The 19,929-nt window shown below is 30.8% G+C and overlaps 1 protein-coding gene across 1 annotated transcript in view; it reads right to left on the bottom strand.

Moving 5' to 3' along the window:
- AstA (allatostatin A) overlaps positions 1-15,722 on the bottom strand; it is a 54,939-nt gene extending 39,217 nt beyond the window's left edge. Inside the window, exon 1 of the mRNA XM_089711407.1 lies at positions 15,656-15,722. The gene's annotated coding sequence lies outside the window, so the exon portion shown is untranslated. The remainder of the gene's footprint in view (positions 1-15,655) is intronic.
- Between the last annotated feature and the right edge of the window lie 4,207 nt (positions 15,723-19,929).

The following is a 19,929-nucleotide window of genomic DNA, read 5'->3' as shown; positions in this document are numbered from 1 at the left end:
GTTTTCATGACAACGAATAATGTATGCCTTCCTTAAATTTTATCTTCTTTTCTGCTATACTAAAGTCAAAATTAATGCATTTTTTAATATTGCACTTTTTAAGGTATTTAAAACACGATTAGGTATTTGTTACTAGCTGCGCTTCGCTATTTCACCCGCGTGGCTCCGCTCCTGTTGGTCTTAGCGTAATAATATATAACCTATAGTCTTCCTTGATAAAAGGGCTAACTAACACCGAAAGAATTTTTCAAATCGGACCAGTAGTTGCTAAGATTAGCACGTTCAAACAAACAAACTCTTCAGCTTTATAATATTAGTACAAATTTAATTTGATCTCACTTTTCGAATTGTGCCAATGAGACATTAATGATACCTACACAATACACATATTTAGTAAATAAGAAGACTGAATAAGAAGTAAACATTATGATAAATAATATAATAATTATTTAAAAAATGAATTATAATGAAATAATTATACATAAAATATGTTGCAAAGACTATAATTTTTAATATTATGTACCCGTATAAGAACACAAAGCAAAGCTGGTTGCACTTCTGTAAAGTAAAGCTAAGTGAAATTCTTAAAAATAACACTGGATATAAATGAGAGGAAAAACATTTTCCGCGTGCGAAAAACTCAAAACTGCATTTAAGTGCAATGCAATTTCTTCGCTAAGTTACTTGACAAGTGTCCTAAGTTGCAATAAATGCAATCCTGGGGCTAAATGTTTCCAGCTTTAACTTGTAACTTTAACTTAGTTGACTGTTCCTTTGTACATGACACGCATTTGTTAGTGGATTTGTTAGAAACACAATATAATACAGGTGGTATATGATTTTATTGCTATATTATGTTGTTTTTGTTTTCTGGTTATGTATAAAAACTATTTTTGTTATGTATAAGTATTGACTTTATTCATGATGATAAATAGAAAAAGCAACCAAAATATGATTGATGGAGATTATCATACAAGATCTAAACTTAAGCGTACAAGTCAAATAACTGAATAATAAAATAGTTTTTCAGTAATTATTACATAATTTCGCTCCATTTTAGCAAGAGACTCGAACGCCTAAACCTTGCACCTAAATCAGAGACCCAAAAAATTTACTAGGTATCTCTATAATTCACTCATTTTCCAAAAATGGAGGTAAAGATTCCTCTGCGCATTTGAGCTGTTCTCAAATATATAACTTTGGTGCAAACTTATTTCATCAAGCCGACTCTATGGTTTTTGCCTGACTGAATCCGTAATGAGGTATTTGAAAGGTTTCCCTGATATTCATACTCGTAATACAAGATTACGGAATATGGAAGAGGAACATAATATATTATAACGTATTTAATTACGGATTCACGCTTACAGAAAGACGAAATTTCTTATTAAATTTTAATATAAATAAGCTGATGTGTGATCCTGTAATCTTTAATATTTCTTTATATATAGGTATATTACTAGCTTACCGCCCGCGGCTTCGCCTGCTTTGTATTAAACCTAATAAATTATATATTAAAATTTATAACCTTCCTCTTGAATCACTCTATCTATTACAAAAACCGCATCAAAATCCGTTGCGTAGTTTTAAAGATTTCAGCATAAAAAGGGACCCTATGTCCCTATTACAGAAAAAGCGACTTTGTTTTATACTATGTACTATGTAGTGATGCTCGTATAAAGAGAAATAAAAAGAAACGAAAATGCTATTTCAATAATTAGGTACCTGACATACAAGATTATCAAGTTTCAGCCAAATTGTTGTTTTTCTTTACATGGGAGCAAGTTTCTTTACATTATTCTTCATATACAACTTTTGGGTGCTTCGTGTTATTAGAAGTTTAGTAAATAATGCATCCGCTGCTATAAATCCCTAATCTAACTAAAACTTATTACAAAACTACGTAATCTATACTAATATTATAAAGCTGAAGAGTTTGTTTGTTTCAACGCGCTAATCTCAGGAACTACTGGTCCGATTTAAAAAATTCTTTATGTGTTAGATAGCCCATTTATCGAGGAAAACTATAGGCTATATATATTATCATCACACTAAGACCATCGGGAGCTGAGCAATGCGGGTGAAACCGCGCGGCACAGCTAGTATATCAAATATAATTATTCCTTTATTAACGTACTAGCTGTTGCCCGCGACTTCGTCCGCGATTACGTCGTTTTAGGTCATTCGTCGTTTAAAAAAAATACGTGACACTTTATTTTTGAATGTTCTTAATTGTCTCTTATAAAATTTAACTACATTAAAATTGAACACTCTGAAAATCTTAAAATCGGAGAAAATTGAAAATCTGAGGAAAACATGAAGGAATGTGATTTAAATTCTACATTACTTAGTATTTCAAATAATAATCTAAATTAAATGTAGATTAACAGTTTGAGCGCACCGTTATAGAATATGTACCTAAGTATTAAATTACGTTAGTTTACATAGTAACAAAACAAAAACACGATGACTTTCTTTCGCGCTCGGTACCACAAACTAAGCATGTTAATGGTACGTGGCCCGCGTCACTTGACCACCCGCGAGTTCCCCTCCTTTGCTATGCGAAAATACATTCGTCGCCCTGCTGAAGGAAAAATTGTAATACTGTGGCCTGGGCGTTATACACGCCCAGGGAGTTCCTGAGTGCCGATAGACGTCCGTCTATCGGCATTTATAACAAATATCACCATCTTGAGGAAAAGCTTCTAATGTCGATTTAAAACTGCATACATACGAATTAACCTGATGAAACATGTTCTAAAATTGTGAAATGAGTTCAGTTTTAAATTCGAGAAATATTGATAATTCTTGTATTCGACTATTCGTTGTAGTCGAATACAAAATATATTTAAAGAAACTTAGGTTGGCCTTCAGGCAAAAGGGATCCTATCAAATGGTAAACTTGACCTGGTATCTTAAAAGTAAGCATGAAAGGACCTTCTGATAATTGTTGAGCACCAAAGGATCATTTGAAACGCACTATTATAAGAGCGAATATTGTCTAAGAACTGTTTAGATTGCACGTCATGTTCCTCTAAAAGTAGTGATTTCAAAGGTTCCGGTGTATCTTCAAACGAAAGCCGACTCCTTACTCCACTTTAAAGCATTACAAAAATAACATACTACGTTAATATCGCCTATACAGAAGATGATCTGTAATCAATTGTGAGGTTATAAGAAAACCCACTTTTATATTTGTCGGACCCCACCACCGAATTCGTAGATTGATCTTCTATGTTTACCTCTAAGTCATTAAGACTATGCGAAATCTGTCTGCAGTAAGAGGGGCCTCTCGCTATTCGTCCGTTTCCAGAGACCGAATAGTTTCAATTCTTAATCTTTCATTAAACAAACTTAATAATCGTTTTTGTCTCAATTAATTGTAATATTCGCGTCCCTACTCTAGTCATTGCTTATGCTCATGTTCATCTTCAAGAGATCGAATAATATTATGGTGCACCCTATCATTTGTCAAACGGTCTTCATATTGAGTAAAAGTTTCAGATTCTCGAGATAAAATGTGACGGCCGTGATCAGCTGTGAGACGTTATACCCTCTCAGTGAAGGTTTCGGTCTCACGGGATAGTACATGCCGTTCGCGGTCAGCTGTGAGCCGCAATTCTCGTTGTGAAGCGGTTTCAGGTTCTCGGCATAACACGTGTTGTTTTCGGCCTAGAGTATACCTCTAACGATTCTTGAGAACTCTTATTTCTCATTTTCTTAGGTTTGCTCGAATTTCGAGATAAAGATTTTTTAGGTGGCACTGATGCATGAAAATAAAAATTGAGTTAAAACGGACTGAGAGTGTTATAGACAAATATAATCAGAAAGCTTCGAACTCCTAAGCTATCGGAAGTTACACGTGTTATTGTGAGTCAACCATAAAAGATAGACATTTATGATGTCGGGAGATATTTTTTATATAATAAGGAGAACATTTCTTTCTGAATACATGATTTCTGTGTAGCTTTAACCATTAAGGTTGCACACGCGACGAAAGCTTAAAAATGGAGTTACTGCTCTGCTCAGGAATATGAAAAATAATTGTACCAAGTTTCGTTTAAATCCGTCGAGTAGTTTTTGTTTCTATACCGGTTATACGGACAAAAATTTTACTGTTTGCTTCTTTGGCATCAGTGTCGATCCCTAATCACCCCGTGATAGTTATTTAGGAAATATATTTCATGTACAGATTTAATATACCTAAGTATACATAATATATTTAGATTCCAATTTCCATGTAACGTTAAATTCGACTATACAATAACTAACAGACAACGCAGGTTACTCTCGTTTCCGTAAGTTGAGGCGGCTACATATTCGGTCCTCATAACATCACTTTTAGTGAACGAAACGACAGCGCGGTTTAATTCGATGCCAACACCATCAGAAAAAAGGAAATATTTTTAATTGTGAAAAAATATTATGATTTACACTATTTTAATATAAAATATATGGCTGTGAGTGTGTAAAAATAAATCCAGCTAGTTTCACATCACACTTATGTTTATAATTAGCTATACGACATGAAAATATACATATTAATTACCAAGCAATAATCATACAGGTAAATACTGAACAAAAGTATTAACAGTCAAAGTTTATTTTTACTAACATTTAACAACACCCATGTAAATGATGAAGAAATGATAATTATCAACGAACTAACCTTTTCTATAATACTTAACACAGCACATTTTTTAAATTATCTTGCTCAACTCTGCTCAAAAATTTGAGGGTTTTGTTGGAACTGTAATGTGTCAAAACTATGATATATCTAAACTACGATACAACTTGCATGCGGAAATGCTCATTACAATCAGTGAATTTAAAGAATAACTAACAACAACTATTCAATTTTATTGAGCTGATGAATATCTTTTGCCTGGAAGAGATCACCGCCGCCTAATAAATATACTGTGTTTTCTTATAAAATCGTAACATAATTTCTTTTATCTACTAAATTTTAATAAATAAGTTCTTTTTGTTATTTTTATCTAAAAATGATCTTGAGCTTATATTAGGCAAAAGTATACATTAACTTTTTATAATTTCAGGACCGCACCTTAAATGGGGTGCTCGGAAAATATGCCTACGGATTATTAATAGAGAAATGATACCTACACAACAAAGTTATGTTGGTTCCATTTTATTTATAAAATATAATGAAAATGGGAAAATATAAAACATATTATGTAAAATGATTAAAAATAAATAAATGAAGCAACTACGATTCAAAGAAAACATCTTTTTCAGTGTGAAAATGCTCTAAGCAATCCTGGATGATGAGTAGGTATAATATCATGTACTCTCATCCCAGTACGGTCGGTACCTCGATAGCCATAACGATAAATATTATAATCAGATAACAGCAAAGTCAGAATAAAAATCATAACTTGTACAGTTGTGAGTGCAAAATTTATGTTTCATTTGGCAATAACATTTTTTTCGGTACTAAAACGTAGTAGTTTGATATGTGGTTGGCTGCCCCTCCTCTCCTTCCTGAAAAATATCCTCCAAAATTACCCGAGATACTTCCAATGATTGAACCATACGTTGGACATTAACTTCAGTCAAAAATTGACGAAGCGGATGATTACTAATTTCCACTTAATCCTTGCTGCCACTATCTTCATCATCAAATCATCAATTTTCAAGTGTTGTTGTAAAATTGTCAGCAGAAATAGTCTTCCAAAGGCGATATAATTTTATGAACATTGAATCTGTAAATAAAAAATCAAACGTTAATAATTGTAAATCAATAAAAAAAGCTACTTACATATAAAATTTTATCAACAAACTACTGTTCCCAACGCACCTCAAAATCTTGTAAAAGTCAAAAAGAATTCATCATTTTATTATTTCATTCTAAAAGTGTAATATAAAACCATTATAAAACCAATAAAAAACATGAATTGCTATCATTATAAAAATAAATACCTATAAAAGTAACAACTTACCTTTTGTGGGAACGCATGGTGAAAATTCACAAAACACGAAGATTGAATTTGATATTTTTGGTTTTATGACATTTATTTTAATTTTATTTATTTATTTATTCAAATGCTTTATAAATATAAATTTATAAATAATAAATTTATAAAGAATAGAAACATTCGATCACGAAATTATGTGGGTTCGAGTCCCGCCTCGTGATCGAATTTTTTCTATTCTTTATAAATTTATAAAACACGAAGATTAAAAATGTAACCAATGAACACAATCAATATTAGATTAATTGTCATGGTGTCTAGTTTGACTTAAAATAATAAACATCTACCCTCACTTTTAAAAATGTAGTATATTCACACGAAATATAAGCGCACCTTATAGGGAAGGGAAGATATGGGTTAAGAGTTAAATAAATAACATGATTATATTTAAATTATTAATTTTCAACAGTTGTTCAGTAGTGATAACATGTAAATTGATTTGATTTTTACGAAATCTCATAGATGGCGCTGTTTCAAATTTGTCTTTATACTACTAAATTCATTAAACTGTTATTCTGCCCAAATTACGTAAATGACATAGTTTTTATTTTGTAAAGCTAGATAATAGCATGGCTTACTCGAAACCAACATTTAAACATGAGTCTTTAGATTGTACGCTGTCGTAGTACACGGAATATGTAAGAAAAATAAAGGTTCACAGCTCCTCCCGCGAAGGTGATATCATGATAATATGTTTAAACTATCCTCACCCGACCTCTTAGGAATATTCATGCAAAATTTGAAGTAAATCTATGCAGTACTTTCTGAGATTAGCCCGGAAATACATACAGACAAACAGACAAACAGACAAACCGACAAACAGACAAAAATTCTAAAAACTATATTTTTGGCTTCTATATCGATTATAGATCATGGATCAAGTATTCTTTTAAAAAAATATTCAATGTACAGTTTTGACTTTCCTACGATTTTATTATATGTATAGATGGGTATAGGTAGGTAATTTATTTATTTATTTATGTACCAACACTGCTCAATTTACAACATATATTATTCCAAATTGTACACAAAAAATTCTTCCGAATTGAACATACAGCATTCATTTAACATTCAATATTCGTGAACACTGCTAAAGTAAAAAATGATTATAACACCAATAAAAACTGTAATTAAATACAAAGTAATGCCAACTGATTTTTTATTATAAAAAAAAACTTCATAGAACTACGAATCTCTGTAATTATACTATACCTAGGTATTTTATTTACAAACCAAGTTTTCATATTACTTTACATACATTATTGTGCAGCTTATACATGTTGCTAATTTTAGTAACTTTTTTAATTAAATTGTTTTCTTTCCCATGGTTTCAAAGTAAATGTTAATTCAAGATTTGGTTTATTCCATTTTCTTATTACCTGTAAAAATAGCTTAGTATCTATTTTAAATTCACAAAAATATCCTGATTCAAATAAAATTTGGTCATATTAACAATATTTAATAAGGATATATCTGTCGTATATATTACTAGCTGTACCCCGCGGTTTTACCCACATTTCTCTTATTATGATATAGATTATAATAGCTTATAGCCTTCCTCGACAAATGTTAGATATAACACAGATTTTTTTCAAATCGGATAGTTCCTTAAGTTAGTGCGTTCAAACAAACAAACTCTGTTGCTCTATTATTATAGATATCATAAATTCTTCCGGGTACTAAAACTTCCAAAGTGTTGTTAGTTTCTATTGTGTTAGACCCTTAACATCTTTTCCCATTATGATCATGGTATGTAGTAATTATAAAGAAGAGATAATGTACGGAATTTGTAAATGAATATGTATTAACTTAAACCATGAAACAGTTAAGTAATTTAAGTTAATATTACATCTTAAATCTATTTCATTTGCGCGCAAGTAGATTTAAATACACTTTTCTGTACTAAAGCTTTCGTTAAATTGTTAATTTATTTTCAACTAGTGGTCCACCTCGGCTTCGCCCGTGGTACATATTATTTCGCAATAAAAAGTAGCCTATGTCCTTTCTCGGGTTTCAAAATATCTCCATACCAAATTTCATGCAAATTGGTTCAGTAGTTTAGGCGTGATTGAGTAACAGACAGACAGACAGAGTTACTTTCGCATTTATAATATTATATAGTATGGATGACATACCTATTGTTAGATTTGCGAAGAATGATTTTGTAAGAGACGTATAATTACTTGTAGTCTTTATAAAAAATCCAGGAATAAATCGCAGGATTTTCCTCAGTTATTTTCTCCTATTATTTTTATCAAACATTGTTGCTAATAATAATGTACTAAAGTAATGATAAATGTTTTTTCTCCAGTCATTTGGAAACTATTAAATTTATTACATTCGTAGCCTGTAATAGGCAACTTTGTAAGATAAAAGAACAAATAAAATTGAGGTCGTTCTATTATAATAGTTATTTCGGAAGCAAATATTCCTTTGAATGTAATATTGTGATAGTAACACGTAATAGTAAACCTATAAAATAATAGTAAATAGCAAAGTTTGGTTGTAAATAATTATTCGCTAATATAGTAGATTATCTTTCTTATATATAAAAATGAATCGCAAAACGTGTTGGTAAGCGCATAACTCGAGAACGGCTGAACCGATTTCGATAATTCTTTTTTTATTATATTCCTTGAAGTACGAGGATGGTTCTTATGTAGAGAAAACGTAAACATGTACCACGGGCGAAGCCGGGGCGGACCGCTAGTTCTTAAATAAATAAAGGAGAAACCTAAAAAAACTCGGAAAAATCTTATAATAAATCATCTAGATTCTAGGTAGTTAAATGAATATATAATAATACAAAACCAAATATATCTGTTCCTAATACGTTTCTCCGTCATCTTATAATTTGTAAAAGCAGTAGTTATCCATTATAAGCAAAATAAAAGCGTAAAAAAAAAATATTTCATAACGTTGAAAGGATTTTTTTAAACCTTTACAATGAATCTTTTTAAATTATTATACCGTTGTTTTGTACAACAGTACATCGTATACAATACGTGTAATTATTTTAATGATAGTTGTTTTTAGTTGTGAGTAAATCCTAGGAATTTTCAATTTTCCATTTTGATATTACATACCTACGTTTTACGGATTTTACGCGATTTTTTCGGGTTTTATTTACTAGTAAATGACCAAAAACAATTTTTTGCCACTTTAATAATTGTAATGGTGAACCTGGGGTCTCTGCAAAGGTTTGGCACCCACGGAATTTTTGTTATTTGATCACTATTATTTTGTCTATAAAATTAATTATAAATTATCACTATTAGAAAATCCAAATCTGTTAAGTGAATCTGCAAACATTTGTCGTCGTATTCAAATTATAATTATATTTCATCGCTTCATTCTTCAGATATTATTTACCACGTAGTTCCCTTTTTCAATGCTAGCAACCACGCACGCCTTTAGATTTTTTTTTTTTTTAATTGAGGGTATTACGACCTGACAAGTATTTGCTCGCTTTGAACGATATTCATTCCTTTTTCGTGCGCCGCAACATACGGACGTCTCAAATAAGTGCAAGTTTCGTCATGTTGAAGAGAAATTCGAAGGAGAAAATTGATTATAGTATGAAGATTAGGAAGTTGAAGAAACATAAAACCTATAATATCATCTTCGGAACCCGAAGACGACACAAGTAAGTACTTTGGAGTTTTAAATGAGTGTCTTTATTTCGATCTGTAATACGACGAATGAAAGTTTCTTATAACTTACGAAATTGAAGCGTTGAAAAATAATCAAATATTTTTCGTTTATACCGGGAAGTTGTCCGAGATGGCATCACAAAGGTAATTTAATAGCTCATGATTTCTAGAAGTGAAATAATATTTACATATTACTCGACTTATACCGGGAGGATGTCCGCGATGGCATCACAAAGGTTATGTAATTTTTTACTTAAGAGTACATACTTAAGTATTATTAATGTATTGAAATACATATTTATACCGGGAGGATGTTCGAGATAGCATCACAAAGGTAATTTAATAGCTCATGACTTCTAGAAGTGAAATAATATTTACATATTACTCAATTTATGCCGGGAGGATGTCCGCGATGGCATCACAAAGGTTATGTAATTTTTTACTTTCGAGTACATACTTAAATATCATTAATGTATTGATATACATATTTATACCGGGAGGATGTTCGAGATAGCATCACGAAGGTTAAAATCGAAAATTTTTAATAGAATAAAAAATAAAAATAAAAGCCGGGAGGATATCCGGGATGATATCACAATGGTATTTTTATTGGAAAAATATAAATCTTTATTGGTACATATATAATTAGTAATTACTTGTTTAATAATTACCAGCTTACCAGGAGGCTATTCGAGATAATAGCACGATGGTTTGTTAGCTGAATATCAACTTATGTTAAAAAATATAATAACCCTAAATCATAATTTTATAAGTACCCTCGATAACAAAACTTTTTGTTACCGGATCCAGATATCCTATAAACTGATCCACCGACAAATGCTTTGCCGGGAATTATGTACAATACGACAGATCCAGCTGCGCTTCAAGCAAATGAACCAGTAACGGTTGATACCACGGCTCCTCAATCGGAGCCTGTCGACTTGGAACCTGATATCTTAGCAGCATTGGGTGAAGCTAATGATGTGATTCCAGAATATGGTGAAAAAATTCACGAAAGTCTCGCCAAAATATGGTTGCCCATCCTTAAGAAAGTTTTCTAAAAACTTATTAGATTCCCGAAAATTGCGTACCTATTACTCCAGACTCCTACGTAAATTTCGGAGATTCAGGCTGCTACCCCTGAATCCGGTAAATTCTGGGATAAGAAAATGGCTAATTTGCATTGGCAATAATTGGGGACCGTTATAACAGGCGTTAATAATAACCCCCTATTTACGTAGTAAGAACTTGCGTAGTAAGAAATATAAGATGGAGGCCAATAAGTTTATAAGTGTATATGTCGCATATTCTCGGACCTCGATCATCGACAAACGGAATCAAGAAAAAAGTTTATCAGGCCTTGTTTAGACAAAACTTTTTTGCAAGTTGTCGATCATTCTGAAAGGGATAATACATTGTTTGGAGACAATTTATCGGATAAAATAAAAGCTTCGAAGGTTATTACACCAAAACCTAAATAATAAAATAAAATAAAAATAGTTCACATGCTCATACAGCACACACATCTCGCAATAGTTTCCAGGGAAACTGGCAGACACCTTCTCGCTTTCAGTCAAACAGGGGGGGGCGAGGAGGTTACAAGAGGGACATACAAAGACCAATCCCCTCTTCGTAGCCAAAGATGACCAGCTCGAGCTAAGATTGTGCACCAAAATAACAATAAAGATTTACGTTATTTTACGATTGTTGGCGTAAAATTACTAATAATACAACCGTTCTTAAATGGGTTAAAGACGGTGTGGATTTACCATTTTTTAATGAAGTTTTTCAAAATTCAGTGCGTACTTCATTTTGGTCGGGGCAATATAAAGCTGACATGCCTGTGGCAATAAATAACCTCATAGACTTGGGAGATATTCATGTTTGTAACCCAGTAAAGGGCAAATATATCTCAAATATATTTTTAGCACATAAATCAAACGGCGGTAAAAAATTCATACTTAATCTTAATTTTATATCAAAAATGTCACTTTTAAAATCGAAGATCATAGGACGGCGTCGAAACTTATTCCCGAAAATGGTTTCATGGGCTACAATATACATTAAAGAAGCTTACCTTTTAATGCCAATTGAGCCGGTATTTCTCAAATTTTTCATAAATAACAAAGGTAATAGCGTAACATAAAGAGTTTAAAGCTATGCCCTATGGTCTTTCTATTGCGCTAAGAGTGTTTACTAAATTAATGAAGTTATAGCATTCTTAAGCCGAGGTTTTAAGTCTGTCATTTACCTCGACGATATTTTATGTACAGGTAAAAAATATACAGAATGTCTAAATAATTAAAAAGAGACAATAAAACTATTATATTGTCTAGGCTTTGTAATCAATATTGAAAAAACTTCATTGGTTCCAAGTCAAAAATGTAAATTCCTTGGGGTTATATATGATTCATGTAACCTAACTGTCTTTGCCTAATGATAAACGTAATAACATTGCACATTTAATTAATAATTTGTCAAAATTACCTATTTGCACAATCCGAGAATTCGTGTCGTTAGTGTCTTTATACTAAGATATTAGAACGTCAAAAATATTTATTTTTGAATCAACATAACAATAATTATGATTCCAAAGTTCAGTTACCAAGTTATATTCTGGGTGAATTAAATTGGTGGTCACAACATATATAAAACAAATTTTATGAAATCTTCAAAATTTACATTAGAGATTTTTTCAAATGCCTCAAGGACAGGTTGGGGTGACTTTTGCAATAATAAACGAGTGCATGGTTCATGGAAAGAATGTGAAAAAATCTATCTCATAAATTATTTAGAGCTGCCTTTTTAACTTTAAAAACATTCGCAAACACCTATTCTAATTGTGCAATATTATTACGAATTGATAACAAAACTGTAGTTAGTAACATAAATAAAATGGGTGGCATACAATTTCTCCACCTTAACAAACTAACAAAGTAACCGTGACAATGATGCGAGTATCGAAACATATCATTGAGATGTACGTAGTACATATTATCTCAATGAAACATATGGTGGTTGGCGTCTTTTATTAATAGTAAGGATAACGTCGACACTGACACAGAGCCAAGAAGAATAAATCCGGATATCGAATGGAGTTTATGCAATGAAACATATCAAAAAATTTGGAAGAGCATTAGGTACAATACTAAATGCAGAAAGTAAGTGTCGTGGCATCTCGACCCTGATGCGTCATGTGTCGACGCATTCACCATAAATTAGAATACTATAAATTTTTACGCATTTCCCCATTTACTTTTATTTTGAGATGTTTACAAAAAATAGTAAATGATGAAGCGTGTGGGATACAAGTTCCTCCGTGGTGGCCTTCGCAGCCATGGTTCCCTCTCCTCAGAGAGCTAATATCATCAAACATTATATATTTGAAAACAGATACGAATCGAACGCATTCTCATCCCAGTCACCTGTCACGCCCACTGCACTCACATCTTACGCTGGCTGCAGCGAGGCTCTCCGTGAAGCCTTCCTACGGAGATACATCCCATCGGAAGCTATGGAACTAATGTTGGCATCGCTTTCGAGTAACACTAAGAAGCAATATAAGTCCATGATATAACGTAACATATCAATTATGGTGGCAGTTTTGTCTAAATTGGAATATTTCCAATTTTGAGAGTACAGTAGCGGCTGTCATATCATTTATAACAGAAGAGTTTAACAAAGGGGCTTCGTATGGTACTTTAAACTCATACGTCTGCCTATCTTTAATATTAGCCTATCTTTAAATAATATCGGGTCAGATGAATGCCTAAATACAATTATTCTTGGGACCCATAATTAGTTTTGAACCATATCTCAAGCTGGTTTCCTAATAGAAACGTAAATTTGGAACAATTGAATAAAAAATTAGTAATTTTATTAGCGCTGTGTACAGCACAGCGAGTGCAAACGTTATCTCTTATAAATATTAATAATATTTATTTCTCAGGCAGTGGAGCTAAATTTTTCATTACAGACCTTGTAAAAACTTCGGCTCCAGGTAGAGATCAACCTTTTCTTAATACTTCCATATTTCAAACAAAATATAAGTAATTACCCCGCCATTGCACTGTCTGATTATATCTATGTCACAAAACATTTTAGGAAGGATGAGGAAAATAGATTATTATTTATTACTTACTTTTACAAAACCGAATAAACCTGCCACAACTCAAACAATAAGTTGTTGGATCAAAAATGTGTTATCGAAAAGTAATGTCAACAATTCAACATTTCAATATTTCATTCAATAATAGCACAAGACACGCTTCAACTTCTGCTGCATGTGCTAGTGGTGTATAATATACGTAAAACTGCTGGTTGGACAAAACATTCCAAAACCTTTGCATAAACTTAATGTATTTAATGAGAACGAATTTGCATAATGAATTTGCACAGAAATAGTATTTAATTATATTTTCGTTAATTTATAAAACAAAATTAATACTTAATATTGATGTTTACGTTTTATTCTAAACTTGCACCCAAAATGGTTCTTACAAAACTTTTATCTCTTAACATCTACATGGTAAATAATATCTGAAGAATGAAGCGATGAAATATAATATATGATCAAACGAACTTCAGAGTGAAGTTCGATCATTATTATATGAATCGCTTCATTCGAAGATATTAACACCCACCACACCCTAACCCAAAGTTTTGTAAGATTACAGACTCTAAAAATAATGAATATCGTTCAAAGCGAGCAAATACTTGTCAGGTCGTAATACCCTCAATTAAAAAAAAAAAAAATCTAAAGGCGTGCGTGGTTGCTAGCATTGAAAAAGGGAACTACGTGGTAAATAATATCTTCGAATGAAGCGATTCATATAATAATGATCGAACTTCACTCTGAAGTTCGTTTGATCATATATAATATGAATCGATAAATTGTACAAAAACTAAGTCGCTTTTCGATGTATGTGTAATGTGTATGTATCCTTAGATGTATGCTTAGATCTTTAAAACTTATTTCAAGGCTTCAATCAATTGAAAATTACTTATATTGTAAACGTAATACCTATATTTTCGAGAAGACACCACAAAATAATTTATTTATTCAAAATAATTTTTATCATCATTTCATAACACTTTTTATAATAAGTTGTGATATTAAAAATACTATAATAAAATAAAATTAACTACATATTTTAATAGATTGTAAAATAATTTATTAGGTAAAATATTATTTTATAAAATAGTAATCGAAGCCTTTTTCATGAATGTAAAAGTTACATCATAACACTTAGATAGGCTCATTGATAAAATACGGGTCATTAAAATCTCAACTTGGCAAATTCGTAACACGACTTTGAGTTATCTTAATAATACGATTACTTGAGTTAACTTAGCTAAAGTTTAAGTTACGAATTTTATGGATTTCGTAAATTTGTTGTGACAGATTTTGTAGTTTCAAATAGTTTATCGTATTATTTATTGGCTTAATTTTGCAGTATATTTTAAAGTTATTCACTTTAATATCGTTTCAAATATTAAACACAAATGTATTTCGCAGATAGTTGGAAAAATTCGTATATTTTTGATCTGTTTTTATAAAGCAGACAATATTTTTTTTCCACAATTTCTTCTTATTTTATGAATATTAAATACCTAAATGAATATTAACGTAAATTTTATTAATATTATTTCCAAATACAGTTGACAATAAATGGGTTAAGGATTAATTTTTAGTTCACTACGAGTATTCGAAAGAGTCTTAAAACAATATTAAAATTTTATTCAAGTACAGTTCAATAATTGAATTTAAGAGGGTGCTAGATTAAAATTACTTTTCACTTATAAAATTAATACATTACTTACGTTATTTTTAATAATTATTTATAATTTTCTCCTATGGAAAATATTGAATATCCTTCGATTTAAATACGATGTGAACCATATTTTATTAGAAGAAAAATTAAGTAAAACTCTATTTATGCACTTAAAATTACTAACACTTACCCGGCAAGCTGATTGAATAATAAAAAAAACAAATACGGAACTTACTTGTCGAAAGTTTCGTAGCAAAGTTCACGAATGTTAGACGCGTAGCATGCTACGACGCGCGAGTTCAGACTACGCTGCTACGCGCCAGCTCCGAGCTTTTATAAGCGCCTCCCATAGGCGTTGGGCGGGGATCTACGAATCTTGGTTTTATGCTAAATGGATAATCTAGAATTATTATTTAAATCTTTTTACAAATTATAAAAGTGCAGTTTGGAAAATTTTACGAACATTTGCTGGCGCGTTTCAAAAATATACGATGTGTGCGCTTGTAGTTATATAAAATTAATGTCGAGCAGGTGGAATATTTTTCATCATAATTATATTTGTAATAATACAGGGATACATTTGTTTACGACTGATAAACATCTTAATTTAAATTAATCTTATAGTACCACTGATGTGTGTGATCAGTATTTTTTTATACAAATTTATATTCAAACTACGCTTCATATAATTTATGTTAAAATGTATGTAATGTTCTCTATTAATTACCTTTATTGTAAACAAGTCAAAAACACCTCTATGCGTTATAAGTTAAGGTTGCAAATACTACACCTTAAGATACTTGAGGTCCCCCGCTATATTCCTGATTTTAGATATTAGTTACAAGAATTTCAATAACAGCTAGACTTAATAATATGGCACTACATAATAAATTTAGATTTAACAATAACGTAAACTATGCCTGAGATTTCAATATAAATTATTTTTTTTATTTTTAGTTATGAAAATAATATGTTATGCACGATTAAATTCATTGCAATAATTAAATTTTTCATAATAATATATTGTATGTTGTTCTATCTTATTCCACATACCAAAATTGATATCCCATCCTAAACATACCATGTATAATAGAAAATTTACAATATTTATGAGAAAAACAGTCACATCATCAAATCTTTACTTGTAGATTTATACATTTATCCTGAAACTTACTGCAATATTCGACAACGTCTCTATTAAAAGAGATTTTTACAGGCAATAAAGAAACTCAAATTAATACACAAATAAAAATAAAACATTTTAAACCTTTCAAATTGGTTTTCAGCACAAATCATTGTTGTTTTATTCAACTCTTTAACAGGGACACACCTTTCTCGATGAATGGGCTATCTAACACCGAAATAATTTTTCAAATCGGACCTGTAGTTCCTAAGATGAGCGCTTTCAAACAAAAAACTCTTCAGCTTTATTATAGTATAGATTTGTAGGAATAGACACATTAATCCTTACTGAAAAAAACATCAAATGATAATATAAGGTATATAGGTTAACTAATAACACAGCAGCTGCATACGGTTTTTCTGCCCACGTCTACAGTTTCATTTATTAAAGTTGAACAATACAATAACTTAGTGCTATTTTTCCTGCTTGCTTGGTTTGCACGACTGCGACTGTAAAAAGGTGTTTAATGCTTACCTACACGTGTAACTTTTTGCCTGTTGCTTTTATTTTATTTAACTGAAACTTAAACTTAAACATTTATTTATTTAATTAGACTTTGTTTTGAATCGTCAAAATAGGTACAGAAAAATAGTAACTTACCACCGGTTCGGAAAGCAGTTAAAATGTATATTTTCAAACTCAAAACTCAAACTCAAACATTTATTTATTCAATTAGACTTCTTCTAGAAGCACTTTTGAGACGCCATTACATATTTTTAACATTTACCACCGATTCGGAAAGCAGTATCGAGAAGAACCGGCAAGAAACTCCATAGTTGCTCTTTTTAATCATCTCAGTTTTACAATTTAATTTTACAAAATACACATGTAACATCCTATATTATCGTAATAAGCCAAAGATTTTTAATTAAAAAATTTAATGGTGAATTTTAATGGTGGAATTAGGTAGTGGTCATTAATTGGGATATTTCCTAACCTTAACATACAATTTTCTTATCATATAGCTCATACAATTACTTATCAATTAAAATAGAAAATTGGACATCTAGAAACAATAATAATTATAGGCTATCGGATTTCGTATGAAATAAGACTCTTATCGGTACTAGATAACTATAAATATGTATATAATTAATGATCAATTTAATTATTACGTTATATTCGACTTCCTAGAATAGTCTTTCTAGAATTCTCTTGAGATCTGTTTTAATAAATCAAAGTTTACTCCTTGTAGGTATATATTTTCATACAACGATAAAAGAACAATTATATAGTGAATCGTTAACAGCATTTTAAAAAGTTCCAACGAATTGAAATATAATGCAGTCGAACATAACTTGAACATAAGGAAAAGCATATCAAATTCTTTAACTAAGTTATGACTAAAACACCAATTCACCTTCGGGGTGAAAAACTCCACGTAAACATTTATATCGATAGGTCAATATGCACATACAAATAATATTGAATGAATTCGATTTGTCATAGTTTTGTACTGATTCACAAATGTCATTGACCATAGTACCAAGCAGTGCCAGGTGACAATCATTACTTACTTAACAAGAACATGAGCTCATTTTCTTTTACTAAGAATGGTTTTTATTCATTTGATGTTCATTTAAATATTTTTAAGTAATCTGTTGCTCCAATATGAATCTAAATGATTCTCTCACTTCTATATTATATGTGAAACTCTTTTTGTATGTGAATTTCTCTAGTAATAATATATGGAGCAGCTAAAAAATAATGATCCAAAATAATAGAAACAAACAAAGAGAAGTCTTCTGGTAATTCTTAAGAAATGTGTCGAAGTGAACACGTTGGATACGCGAAAGCCTTCTTCATAATTTAATTGAAATAACTCAATCAACCAAAAACATTTTCAAGAATCTGTATTATGACTTATATTTTTGAATTTTCAAATCAAAAGGACGAGATGGTAATTTATCATAATTATTTTTAATAAAATTATAGATTTGAGAGAGCCTTGAAATTTTAATGATTGAGGTCTCATTCTTGAGTATTCCTTTCATTTTTAAATTACCCTTAAGAACTCAACAGGGCTTAAACTAACACACTGAATTAGACTGAGACGAGAAAAGCAAGGTAATTCATCTAGTATTAGTTTAAGATAAGATATCATAGAATACGAATTACGATACAATGTTACAGAATAACATAGGATAGAGTTGTTTGTTTTTACATGATGTGTATTTCTATTATTGTTGTTACATTTTGAACTGTATACAACAGTCAAATCAAATGCCGTTTCAATTAAACAAAGATATTATTAAACAAGATTTATCAAACTGCCTTTATATCTTGGGTGAAATAGTAACAAATATTCGTTCAGCAATCACAAGGTGAAAGTAGAACAGCATAATATGATTTGTTTCTTTAAAAATATTGTAATAAACGTTAATACATTCAACATAATATTAAAACCACGTATTGATTTATTCTCAGCGGGTTCCATAGAAAAATCTCTCCTTTAGATTCGCGAAAGAAAGCCCAGCTCGTATGCAATATACAAATACAAACAGAAATGTTATGACGTCACACTTTTACACTATACACCGTCATCGCGTAGGCCGCGACCCACGCGCAACAGTGATTCTGGTATCTGGATGTGACATTATATTATTAACTTTTTCACCCTAAATTAGAACTTCTTATTTAGTAGAAGTGAATTACTTTAATCTACTATGAAATCGGAATATGAAATTGTGTCAAAAACGTTGTCATCAAGTTCTTTCTGGGTTTTATTGGTTGTTGAGGTATTTGATTTCCTAGATTTAATATTATTGCATATATCGCTTTTTAGCGAGCCATGGAAACACTGTCTTTCTAGCTTATTAGAAGAGTCTGGACAGCTAATACGAACAGAAAAATATTTTAATTAGTACCTATACGAAATTAATTATTTTTAACGATAACACGTTTCCAGATCAAAAATAATATACAGGTAATATAAAATAATATATATTCAAAACGAACCTCGTCTAGTTTTTATACATCTTTGGTGGAACATGGTATTTTCCTGAAATTGATATCAATGCACTACCGCAACTTTTACTGTAGAACTTTTTCCAATAATTTTGAGTTTAAATATTAATTTCACGAAAAAGTGAATCATTATTTTCGCGTTTTGGGTTGAGGCAAAACTTAAGAAGATTAACTTTTTACTGATCTATATTCTAAAATGCCTATGCTTTCCGAACTGGAGGTAAGTGTTTATCTATTTATGAGATATGATGTTTCAAAAGCTCTCCTAAAGGAAACCTAGCTGAATAAATAAATATTTGCAGTTATAAAATTACACGTATCATTATAATACAAATATTGTAATACAATTTACCTCTTCT

This window comes from Colias philodice, chromosome 26 (genome assembly GCF_061535455.1).
Source record: "Colias philodice isolate Cphi_HAF_F1 chromosome 26, ilColPhil1 Martin Lab GWU primary, whole genome shotgun sequence".
Taxonomy (NCBI): domain Eukaryota; kingdom Metazoa; phylum Arthropoda; class Insecta; order Lepidoptera; family Pieridae; genus Colias; species Colias philodice.
Note: the sequence above shows the minus strand (reverse complement) of the source record. Positions and strands in the feature narration are given on the sequence as shown.